This window comes from Heterodontus francisci, unplaced genomic scaffold (assembly GCF_036365525.1).
Source record: "Heterodontus francisci isolate sHetFra1 unplaced genomic scaffold, sHetFra1.hap1 HAP1_SCAFFOLD_701, whole genome shotgun sequence".
Lineage (NCBI taxonomy): Eukaryota > Metazoa > Chordata > Chondrichthyes > Heterodontiformes > Heterodontidae > Heterodontus > Heterodontus francisci.
In genome coordinates, this window is record NW_027140629.1 from 417,501 (window position 1) to 430,000 (window position 12,500).

Below are 12,500 nucleotides of genomic sequence, written 5' to 3' on the forward strand. Positions count from 1 at the left end.
TATATCTGTATGAAGGTCGGCTTTGCTCTGCCATCGCAGCCTCCCTTCTTTGCTTTTCTCACTGTACCAACAGACATGTCATAAGACTTTGGTTTTTTTTTTATTAATTCTTTTCCTGTGGGTGTGGTGTGCCTCCGCACCCCCCAATCTGTTCCAAGGCCTTGTTTTCTCTCGCTCGCCAAAACACTTTGTCTGTTTTCACAGCCAGTCTACCGGCCTAGACCCAACTGTGCGATATTTCAGAGCCGGCAACAGAGCATGGAAAGTCCGCCAGATTTACCCTTAAATGCTCATAAATGACTTCCAGGCACTCTTCGGAAGGTCTTTTATTTCAAAAGAAGGTCCTTCCTTGAGGGAGCACTTCTTCGGCCACTTTGCAAGTGCAACCGCTGCCAGCAAAAGTTCTGAAAATCGAGTTCCCGAAAATCTCCGGGTACCCCGCCAACCCCCAGCCACCCGAATCGCAAGTGTCAATTCGGCGGGTTGCCTGCCGGTAGTCCTTCCGAAAATGAGGCGCCAAATCGCCGCAACGGCCATTTTTCATTTCGGCATCGGGACTTCCGACGGCAACTGATTAACTAGCCCGGGGACTAGAGCGGCAGCAAATGCAACGTGCCCTCTTGGCGGGAGCAACTTGACCGCCCCCGTGGGGAAAGGTCAACTCGGGGCCCGGGAAAGTCGCCGAGTCCGACCCCATACACTTCCATGAGTTGGGGGTTTTGGCCTTCCCGGCCCAAGGCTCGCCTTATTTCGGCCTGCACTTTCGGAAAAGGGTGCATTCCTTTTGGTTAATGATTTCACCAGCCCGGGTCTTAGCCTCTGCCCCGACGGCTAAGTCTTTTGGTTAATGATTTCCTGCGGCTGGGACTACCCTTTCCCCCGCCCTGCAGGCACCCGGGTCGGGAGGCCGTCGGGGGCACTTTCCGGGGCAAATCCGGACCCTTACGCAAGGGAGAGTGCGCCCCCCGCCTCGGCCGGGGGTCAGGCTGCCGCCTATTAAGCCCGACAGAAAACCCGAAAAATGGACGAAAATGGGAAAAAATCCCCATCCGAAAAAGGCTTAAAAGTCGGTTGGGCGGCAGCTAGGGTCGGTCTCTGCAGACCTGGAGGCTCGGGTGGACTCTTGGAATAAACGTCCAAGTCCCGACTTGCCACCTCCTACTACTGTGCAGATACCCCGCCAACCCCCAGCCACCCGAATGACAAGCGTCCGATCAGCGGGACGAATTTGACAACTCTGGCCGGACCTCTGGAACTCCATCCCGGGTAACCGGGGCAAATTTTTCCGCTTGATCGCCCTTCCACTGGTTAACCATTTGCCCTTTCGGACTTAGTCTCTGGACATTATTCGACGGATTTTCTGGTTAACCATTTGCCCTTTCGGACTTAGTCTCTGGGCATTATTTTCGACTTTTTGGTTAATGATTTCACACTTTTTACTTACTTTTGCGCTTTTTGGTTAATGATTACTCTGCTTACTGGTTAATTATTTGCCCTTTCGGACTTAGTCTCTGGACATTATTTTCGAGTTTTTGGTTAATGATTTCACACTTTTAACATATTTTTGCGCTTTTTGGTTAATGATTACTCTGCTTACTGGTTAATTATTTGCCCTTTCGGACTTAGTCTCTGGAGATTATTTTCGAGTTTTTGGTTAATGATTTCACACTTTTTACTTACTTTTGCGATTTTTGGTTAATGATTTCACACTTTTTACTTACTTTTGCGCATTTTGGTTAATGATTACTCTGCTTACTGGTTAACCATTTGCCCTTTCGGACTTAGTCTCTGGACATTATTTTCGAGTTTTTGGTTAATGATTTCACACTTTTAACATATTTTTGCGCTTTTTGGTTAATGATTACTCTGCTTACTGGTTAACCATTTGCCCTTTCGGACTTAGTCTCTGCACATTATTTTCGAGTTTTTGGTTAATGATTTCATACTTTTTACTTACTTTTGCGCTTTTTGGTTAATGATTACTCTGCTTACTGGTTAACCATTTGCCCTTTTGGACTTAGTCTCTGGACATTATTTTCGAGTTTTTGGTTAATGATTTCACACTTTTTACTTACTTTTGCGATTTTTGGTTAATGATTACTCTGCTTACTGGTTAACCATTTGCCCTTTCGGACTTAGTCTCTGGAGATTATTTTCGAGTTTTTGGTTAATGATTTCACACTTTTTACTTACTTTTGCGATTTTTGGTTAATGATTTCACACTTTTTACTTACTTTTGCGCATTTTGGTTAATGATTACTCTGCTTACTGGTTAACCATTTGCCCTTTTGGACTTAGTCTCTGCACATTATTTTCGAGTTTTTGGTTAATGATTTCACACTTTTAACATATTTTTGCGCTTTTTGGTTAATGATTTCACACTTTTTACTTACTTTTGCGATTTTTGGTTAATGATTACTCTGCTTACTGGTTAACCATTTGCCCTTTCGGACTTAGTCTCTGGACATTGTTTTCGACATTTTGGTTACTGATTTCACACTTTTAACTTAATTTTGTGCTTTTTGGTTAATGATTTCATACTTTTTACTTACTTTTGCGATTTTTGGTTAATGATTACTCTGCTTACTGGTTAACCATTTGCCCTTTCGGACTTAGTCTCTGGAGATTATTTTCGAGTTTTTGGTTAATGATTTCACACTTTTTACTTACTTTTGCGATTTTTGGTTAATGATTTCACACTTTTTACTTACTTTTGCGATTTTTGGTTAATGATGACTCTGCTTACTGGTTAATTATTTGTACTTTCGGACTTGGTCTCTGGACATTATTTTCGAGTTTTTGGTTAATGATTTCACACTTTTAACATAATTTTGCGCTTTTTGGTTAATGATTACTCTGCTTACTGGTTAACCATTTGCCCTTTCGGACTTAGTCTCTGCACATTATTTTCGAGTTTTTGGTTAATGATTTCACACTTTTAACTTAATTTTGTGCTTTTTGGTTAATGATTTCACACTTTTTACTTACTTTTGCGCTTTTTGGTTAATGATTACTCTGCTTACTGGTTAATTATTTGCCCTTTCGGACTTAGTCTCTGGACATTATTTTCGAGTTTTTGGTTAATGATTTCACACTTTTAACATATTTTTGCGCTTTTTGGTTAATGATTACTCTGCTTACTGGTTAATTATTTGCCCTTTCGGACTTAGTCTCTGGAGATTATTTTCGAGTTTTTGGTTAATGATTTCACACTTTTTACTTACTTTTGCGATTTTTGGTTAATGATTTCACACTTTTTACTTACTTTTGCGCATTTTGGTTAATGATTACTCTGCTTACTGGTTAACCATTTGCCCTTTCGGACTTAGTCTCTGGACATTATTTTCGAGTTTTTGGTTAATGATTTCACACTTTTAACATATTTTTGCGCTTTTTGGTTAATGATTACTCTGCTTACTGGTTAACCATTTGCCCTTTCGGACTTAGTCTCTGCACATTATTTTCGAGTTTTTGGTTAATGATTTCATACTTTTTACTTACTTTTGCGCTTTTTGGTTAATGATTACTCTGCTTACTGGTTAACCATTTGCCCTTTTGGACTTAGTCTCTGGACATTATTTTCGAGTTTTTGGTTAATGATTTCACACTTTTTACTTACTTTTGCGATTTTTGGTTAATGATTACTCTGCTTACTGGTTAACCATTTGCCCTTTCGGACTTAGTCTCTGGAGATTATTTTCGAGTTTTTGGTTAATGATTTCACACTTTTTACTTACTTTTGCGATTTTTGGTTAATGATTTCACACTTTTTACTTACTTTTGCGCATTTTGGTTAATGATTACTCTGCTTACTGGTTAACCATTTGCCCTTTTGGACTTAGTCTCTGCACATTATTTTCGAGTTTTTGGTTAATGATTTCACACTTTTAACATATTTTTGCGCTTTTTGGTTAATGATTTCACACTTTTTACTTACTTTTGCGATTTTTGGTTAATGATTACTCTGCTTACTGGTTAACCATTTGCCCTTTCGGACTTAGTCTCTGGACATTGTTTTCGACATTTTGGTTAATGATTTCACACTTTTAACTTAATTTTGTGCTTTTTGGTTAATGATTTCATACTTTTTACTTACTTTTGCCCTTTTTGGTTAATGATTACTCTGCTTACTGGTTAACCATTTGCCCTTTCGGACTTAGTCTCTGGACATTGTTTTCGACATTTTGGTTAATGATTTCACACTTTTAACTTAATTTTGTGCTTTTTGGTTAATGATTTCATACTTTTTACTTACTTTTGCGATTTTTGGTTAATGATTACTCTGCTTACTGGTTAACCATTTGCCCTTTCGGACTTAGTCTCTGGACATTGTTTTCGACATTTTGGTTAATGATTTCACACTTTTAACTTAATTTTGTGCTTTTTGGTTAATGATTTCATACTTTTTACTTACTTTTGCCCTTTTTGGTTAATGATTACTCTGCTTACTGGTTAACCATTTGCCCTTTCGGACTTAGTCTCTGGACATTGTTTTCGACATTTTGGTTAATGATTTCACACTTTTAACTTAATTTTGTGCTTTTTGGTTAATGATTTCATACTTTTTACTTACTTTTGCGATTTTTGGTTAATGATTACTCTGCTTACTGGTTAACCATTTGCCCTTTCGCACTTAGTCTCTGGAGATTATTTTCGACTTTTTGGTTAATGATTTCACACTTTTAACTTAATTTTGTGCTTTTTGGTTAATGATTTCATACTTTTTACTTACTTTTGCCCTTTTTGGTTAATGATTACTCTGCTTACTGGTTAACCATTTGCCCTTTCGGACTTGGTCTCTGGACATTATTTTCGAGTTTTTGGTTAATGATTTCACACTTTTTACTTACTTTTGCGATTTTTGGTTAATGATTTCACACTTTTTACTTACTTTTGCGATTTTTGGTTAATGATTACTCTGCTTACTGGTTAACCATTTGCCCTTTCGGACTTAGTCTCTGGAGATTATTTTCGAGTTTTTGGTTAATGATTTCACACTTTTTACTTACTTTTGCGATTTTTGGTTAATGATTTCACACTTTTTACTTACTTTTGCGATTTTTGGTTAATGATGACTCTGCTTACTGGTTAATTATTTGTACTTTCGGACTTGGTCTCTGGACATTATTTTCGAGTTTTTGGTTAATGATTTCACACTTTTAACATAATTTTGCGCTTTTTGGTTAATGATTACTCTGCTTACTGGTTAACCATTTGCCCTTTCGGACTTAGTCTCTGCACATTATTTTCGAGTTTTTGGTTAATGATTTCACACTTTTAACTTAATTTTGTGCTTTTTGGTTAATGATTTCATACTTTTTACTTACTTTTGCCCTTTTTGGTTAATGATTACTCTGCTTACTGGTTAACCATTTGCCCTTTCGGACTTAGTCTCTGGAGATTATTTTCGAGTTTTTGGTTAATGATTTCACACTTTAACATATTTTTAAGCTTTTTGGTTAATGATTACTCTGCTTACTGGTTAACCATTTGCCCTTTCGGACTTAGTCTCTGCACATTATTTTCGAGTTTTTGGTTAATGATTTCACACTTTTAACATATTTTTGCGCTTTTTGGTTAATGATTACTCTGCTTACTGGTTAACCATTTGCCCTTTCGGACTTAGTCTCTGCACATTATTTTCGACTTTTTGGTTAATGATTTCACACTTTTAACATATTTTTGCGCTTTTTGGTTAATGATTTCATACTTTTTACTTACTTTTGCGCCTTTTGGTTAATGATTACTCTGCTTACTGGTTAACCATTTGCCCTTTCGGACTTAGTCTCTGGAGATTATTTTCGAGTTTTTGGTTAATGATTTCACACTTTTTACTTACTTTTGCGATTTTTGGTTAATGATTACTCTGCTTACTGGTTAACCATTTGCCCTTTCGGACTTAGTCTCTGCACATTATTTTCGAGTTTTTGGTTAATGATTTCACACTTTTAACATATTTTTGCGCTTTTTGGTTAATGATTACTCTGCTTACTGGTTAACCATTTGCCCTTTCGGACTTAGTCTCTGCACATTATTTTCGACTTTTTGGTTAATGATTTCACACTTTTAACATATTTTTGCGCTTTTTGGTTAATGATTTCATACTTTTTACTTACTTTTGCGCCTTTTGGTTAATGATTACTCTGCTTACTGGTTAACCATTTGCCCTTTCGGACTTAGTCTCTGGAGATTATTTTCGAGTTTTTGGTTAATGATTTCACACTTTTTACTTACTTTTGCGATTTTTGGTTAATGATTACTCTGCTTACTGGTTAACCATTTGCCCTTTTGGACTTAGTCTCTGGACATTATTTTCGGGTTTTTGGTTAATGATTTCACACTTTTTACTTACTTTTGCGATTTTTGGTTAATGATGACTCTGCTTACTGGTTAACCATTTGCCCTTTCGCACTTAGTCTCTGGAGATTATTTTCGACTTTTTGGTTAATGATTTCACACTTTTAACTTAATTTTGTGCTTTTTGGTTAATGATTTCATACTTTTTACTTACTTTTGCCCTTTTTGGTTAATGATTACTCTGCTTACTGGTTAACCATTTGCCCTTTCGGACTTGGTCTCTGGACATTATTTTCGAGTTTTTGGTTAATGATTTCACACTTTTTACTTACTTTTGCGATTTTTGGTTAATGATTTCACACTTCTTACTTACTTTTGCGATTTTTGGTTAATGATTACTCTGCTTACTGGTTAACCATTTGCCCTTTCGGACTTAGTCTCTGGACATTATTTTCGAGTTTTTGGTTAATGATTTCACACTTTTTACTTACTTTTGCGATTTTTGGTTAATGATTTCACACTTTTTACTTACTTTTGCGATTTTTGGTTAATGATGACTCTGCTTACTGGTTAATTATTTGTACTTTCGGACTTGGTCTCTGGACATTATTTTCGACTTTTTGGTTAATGATTTCACACTTTTAACATAATTTTGCGCTTTTTGGTTAATGATTACTCTGCTTACTGGTTAACCATTTGCCCTTTCGGACTTAGTCTCTGGAGATTATTTTCGAGTTTTTGGTTAATGATTTCACACTTTTAACTTAATTTTGTGCTTTTTGGTTAATGATTTCATACTTTTTACTTACTTTTGCCCTTTTTGGTTAATGATTACTCTGCTTACTGGTTAACCATTTGCCCTTTCGGACTTAGTCTCTGGAGATTATTTTCGAGTTTTTGGTTAATGATTTCACACTTTAACATATTTTTAAGCTTTTTGGTTAATGATTACTCTGCTTACTGGTTAACCATTTGCCCTTTCGGACTTAGTCTCTGCACATTATTTTCGAGTTTTTGGTTAATGATTTCACACTTTTAACATATTTTTGCGCTTTTTGGTTAATGATTACTCTGCTTACTGGTTAACCATTTGCCCTTTCGGACTTAGTCTCTGCACATTATTTTCGACTTTTTGGTTAATGATTTCACACTTTTAACATATTTTTGCGCTTTTTGGTTAATGATTTCATACTTTTTACTTACTTTTGCGCCTTTTGGTTAATGATTACTCTGCTTACTGGTTAACCATTTGCCCTTTCGGACTTAGTCTCTGGAGATTATTTTCGAGTTTTTGGTTAATGATTTCACACTTTTTACTTACTTTTGCGATTTTTGGTTAATGATTTCACACTTTTTACTTACTTTTGCGCATTTTGGTTAATGATTACTCTGCTTACTGGTTAACCATTTGCCCTTTTGGACTTAGTCTCTGCACATTATTTTCGAGTTTTTGGTTAATGATTTCACACTTTTAACATATTTTTGCGCTTTTTGGTTAATGATTTCACACTTTTTACTTACTTTTGCGATTTTTGGTTAATGATTACTCTGCTTACTGGTTAACCATTTGCCCTTTCGGACTTAGTCTCTGGACATTGTTTTCGACATTTTGGTTAATGATTTCACACTTTTAACTTAATTTTGTGCTTTTTGGTTAATGATTTCATACTTTTTACTTACTTTTGCCCTTTTTGGTTAATGATTACTCTGCTTACTGGTTAACCATTTGCCCTTTCGGACTTAGTCTCTGGACATTGTTTTCGACATTTTGGTTAATGATTTCACACTTTTAACTTAATTTTGTGCTTTTTGGTTAATGATTTCATACTTTTTACTTACTTTTGCGATTTTTGGTTAATGATTACTCTGCTTACTGGTTAACCATTTGCCCTTTCGGACTTAGTCTCTGGACATTATTTTCGGGTTTTTGGTTAATGATTTCACACTTTTTACTTACTTTTGCGATTTTTGGTTAATGATTACTCTGCTTACTGGTTAACCATTTGCCCTTTCGGACTTAGTCTCTGGACATTGTTTTCGACATTTTGGTTAATGATTTCACACTTTTAACTTAATTTTGTGCTTTTTGGTTAATGATTTCATACTTTTTACTTACTTTTGCCCTTTTTGGTTAATGATTACTCTGCTTACTGGTTAACCATTTGCCCTTTCGGACTTAGTCTCTGGACATTGTTTTCGACATTTTGGTTAATGATTTCACACTTTTAACTTAATTTTGTGCTTTTTGGTTAATGATTTCATACTTTTTACTTACTTTTGCGATTTTTGGTTAATGATTACTCTGCTTACTGGTTAACCATTTGCCCTTTCGCACTTAGTCTCTGGAGATTATTTTCGACTTTTTGGTTAATGATTTCACACTTTTAACTTAATTTTGTGCTTTTTGGTTAATGATTTCATACTTTTTACTTACTTTTGCCCTTTTTGGTTAATGATTACTCTGCTTACTGGTTAACCATTTGCCCTTTCGGACTTGGTCTCTGGACATTATTTTCGAGTTTTTGGTTAATGATTTCACACTTTTTACTTACTTTTGCGATTTTTGGTTAATGATTTCACACTTTTTACTTACTTTTGCGATTTTTGGTTAATGATTACTCTGCTTACTGGTTAACCATTTGCCCTTTCGGACTTAGTCTCTGGAGATTATTTTCGAGTTTTTGGTTAATGATTTCACACTTTTTACTTACTTTTGCGATTTTTGGTTAATGATTTCACACTTTTTACTTACTTTTGCGATTTTTGGTTAATGATGACTCTGCTTACTGGTTAATTATTTGTACTTTCGGACTTGGTCTCTGGACATTATTTTCGAGTTTTTGGTTAATGATTTCACACTTTTAACATAATTTTGCGCTTTTTGGTTAATGATTACTCTGCTTACTGGTTAACCATTTGCCCTTTCGGACTTAGTCTCTGCACATTATTTTCGAGTTTTTGGTTAATGATTTCACACTTTTAACTTAATTTTGTGCTTTTTGGTTAATGATTTCATACTTTTTACTTACTTTTGCCCTTTTTGGTTAATGATTACTCTGCTTACTGGTTAACCATTTGCCCTTTCGGACTTAGTCTCTGGAGATTATTTTCGAGTTTTTGGTTAATGATTTCACACTTTAACATATTTTTAAGCTTTTTGGTTAATGATTACTCTGCTTACTGGTTAACCATTTGCCCTTTCGGACTTAGTCTCTGCACATTATTTTCGAGTTTTTGGTTAATGATTTCACACTTTTAACATATTTTTGCGCTTTTTGGTTAATGATTACTCTGCTTACTGGTTAACCATTTGCCCTTTCGGACTTAGTCTCTGCACATTATTTTCGACTTTTTGGTTAATGATTTCACACTTTTAACATATTTTTGCGCTTTTTGGTTAATGATTTCATACTTTTTACTTACTTTTGCGCCTTTTGGTTAATGATTACTCTGCTTACTGGTTAACCATTTGCCCTTTCGGACTTAGTCTCTGGAGATTATTTTCGAGTTTTTGGTTAATGATTTCACACTTTTTACTTACTTTTGCGATTTTTGGTTAATGATTACTCTGCTTACTGGTTAACCATTTGCCCTTTCGGACTTAGTCTCTGCACATTATTTTCGAGTTTTTGGTTAATGATTTCACACTTTTAACATATTTTTGCGCTTTTTGGTTAATGATTACTCTGCTTACTGGTTAACCATTTGCCCTTTCGGACTTAGTCTCTGCACATTATTTTCGACTTTTTGGTTAATGATTTCACACTTTTAACATATTTTTGCGCTTTTTGGTTAATGATTTCATACTTTTTACTTACTTTTGCGCCTTTTGGTTAATGATTACTCTGCTTACTGGTTAACCATTTGCCCTTTCGGACTTAGTCTCTGGAGATTATTTTCGAGTTTTTGGTTAATGATTTCACACTTTTTACTTACTTTTGCGATTTTTGGTTAATGATTACTCTGCTTACTGGTTAACCATTTGCCCTTTTGGACTTAGTCTCTGGACATTATTTTCGGGTTTTTGGTTAATGATTTCACACTTTTTACTTACTTTTGCGATTTTTGGTTAATGATGACTCTGCTTACTGGTTAACCATTTGCCCTTTCGCACTTAGTCTCTGGAGATTATTTTCGACTTTTTGGTTAATGATTTCACACTTTTAACTTAATTTTGTGCTTTTTGGTTAATGATTTCATACTTTTTACTTACTTTTGCCCTTTTTGGTTAATGATTACTCTGCTTACTGGTTAACCATTTGCCCTTTCGGACTTGGTCTCTGGACATTATTTTCGAGTTTTTGGTTAATGATTTCACACTTTTTACTTACTTTTGCGATTTTTGGTTAATGATTTCACACTTCTTACTTACTTTTGCGATTTTTGGTTAATGATTACTCTGCTTACTGGTTAACCATTTGCCCTTTCGGACTTAGTCTCTGGACATTATTTTCGAGTTTTTGGTTAATGATTTCACACTTTTTACTTACTTTTGCGATTTTTGGTTAATGATTTCACACTTTTTACTTACTTTTGCGATTTTTGGTTAATGATGACTCTGCTTACTGGTTAATTATTTGTACTTTCGGACTTGGTCTCTGGACATTATTTTCGACTTTTTGGTTAATGATTTCACACTTTTAACATAATTTTGCGCTTTTTGGTTAATGATTACTCTGCTTGCTTGTTACTGATTTCCCCTTTCGGACTTGATCTCTGGCCGTTCTTTTCGACCTTTTTGGATCAGGTTTCCACACTCTGAAATTATTTTGGGCTCACTGATTAGGCGAGATCAAGGGGGCATGCCTGGGCACTTTGGGCTCAGTTTGGGAAGGCGGCGTCCGTGTGCTCCTCCGCCCTTCCCGCACTTGCGGCTAGGTTTGCCAAACTGCGCTGACCCGCAGCCCTGCCTTTTTGCCCACGGCACACGGAACGACTCAAGTCTGGCTCCGTTCCAGGCCGTTGCCTCCGGCTGCCCGCCGTCCGGCCGGCCTGGGACGTACCCCGGCTGACGGCGCCGGAGGCCCTCTAGCAGCCACCGGTGCCGCGGGCCAATGGGTCCGGGCGTTCCGGAGCTATCGGTGGGGAAGTGCTCTCCCCTTTTCCTGACGCCGTTCGCCCGAGCAGAGGTGCAGCCTGACGGGACTGCTGTCGCCTTCCGCGGCGCACCGGCCCCTTTCACCTGCCGTCGACCGCGCGGAGCTCGGACCTCCCTCCCCGAAGTTATGGCCCCGGCGCCGGAGGGTGCCCGGGGCCGGGCATTCAGCGGGGTGAGTCTTAACCTTCCCGGTCAGCCTGCGGGGTCGGTGCGCCGGCACTCGACGCCGGAGGGTCCCCTCTTTCCGTAGAGCCCCGCCCGGTGCCGATCGGCCGGCGGATTGCGGAGCGAACCGCGCCTGACCGACGGGCCTCGGAAACCCGTTGCAGTCGACGGGGGGGAACCGGACAGCGGGACGAGGTGCCGATTCCACCCGCAGATTCGATCCCGAAATCCCGCGGGATTCGGCGGTCCGACCCGACAGATTCAAACGTCGCCCGGGCGGCCCCCAGCGGTCGGGCCGGCCTGGTTCCGCCACCGCCCGATGCCCCTCGCCCCCGGCTACCGCCGGCCGCGCAGACCGAGCGAATGCGGCCGGACGTCCGGCGGCAATCGGCCGGAAAGCGGTATGGCCATTTCCTACTGTCCCTCGGACGGGCAGAGGGGCGGCGCCGGGGCACTCGCGGACCAGGCCGCGCCCCTCCGAGCCCTACCGCCTGCCGTCGACCGCGCGGGGATCGGACCTCCCTCCCCGAAGTTATGGCCCCGGAGCCGGAGGGTAGCCGGGGCCGGGCATTCAGCGGGGTGAGTCTTCACCTTCCCGGTCAGCCTGCGGGGTCGGTGCGCCGGCACTCGACGCGGGAGGGTCCCCTCTTTCCGTAGAGCCCCGCCCGGTGCCGATCGGCCGGCGGATTGCGGAGCGAACCGCGCCTGACCGACGGGCCTCGGAAACCCGTTGCAGTCGACCGGGGGGAACCGGACAGCGGGACGAGGTGCCGATTCCACCCGCAGATTCGATCCCGAAATCCCGCGGGATTCGGCGGTCCGACCCGACAGATTCAAACGTCGCCCGGGCGGCCCCCAGCGGTCGGGCCGGCCTGGTTCCGCCACCGCCCGATGCCCCTCGCCCCCGGCTACCGCCGGCCGCGCAGACCGAGCGAATGCG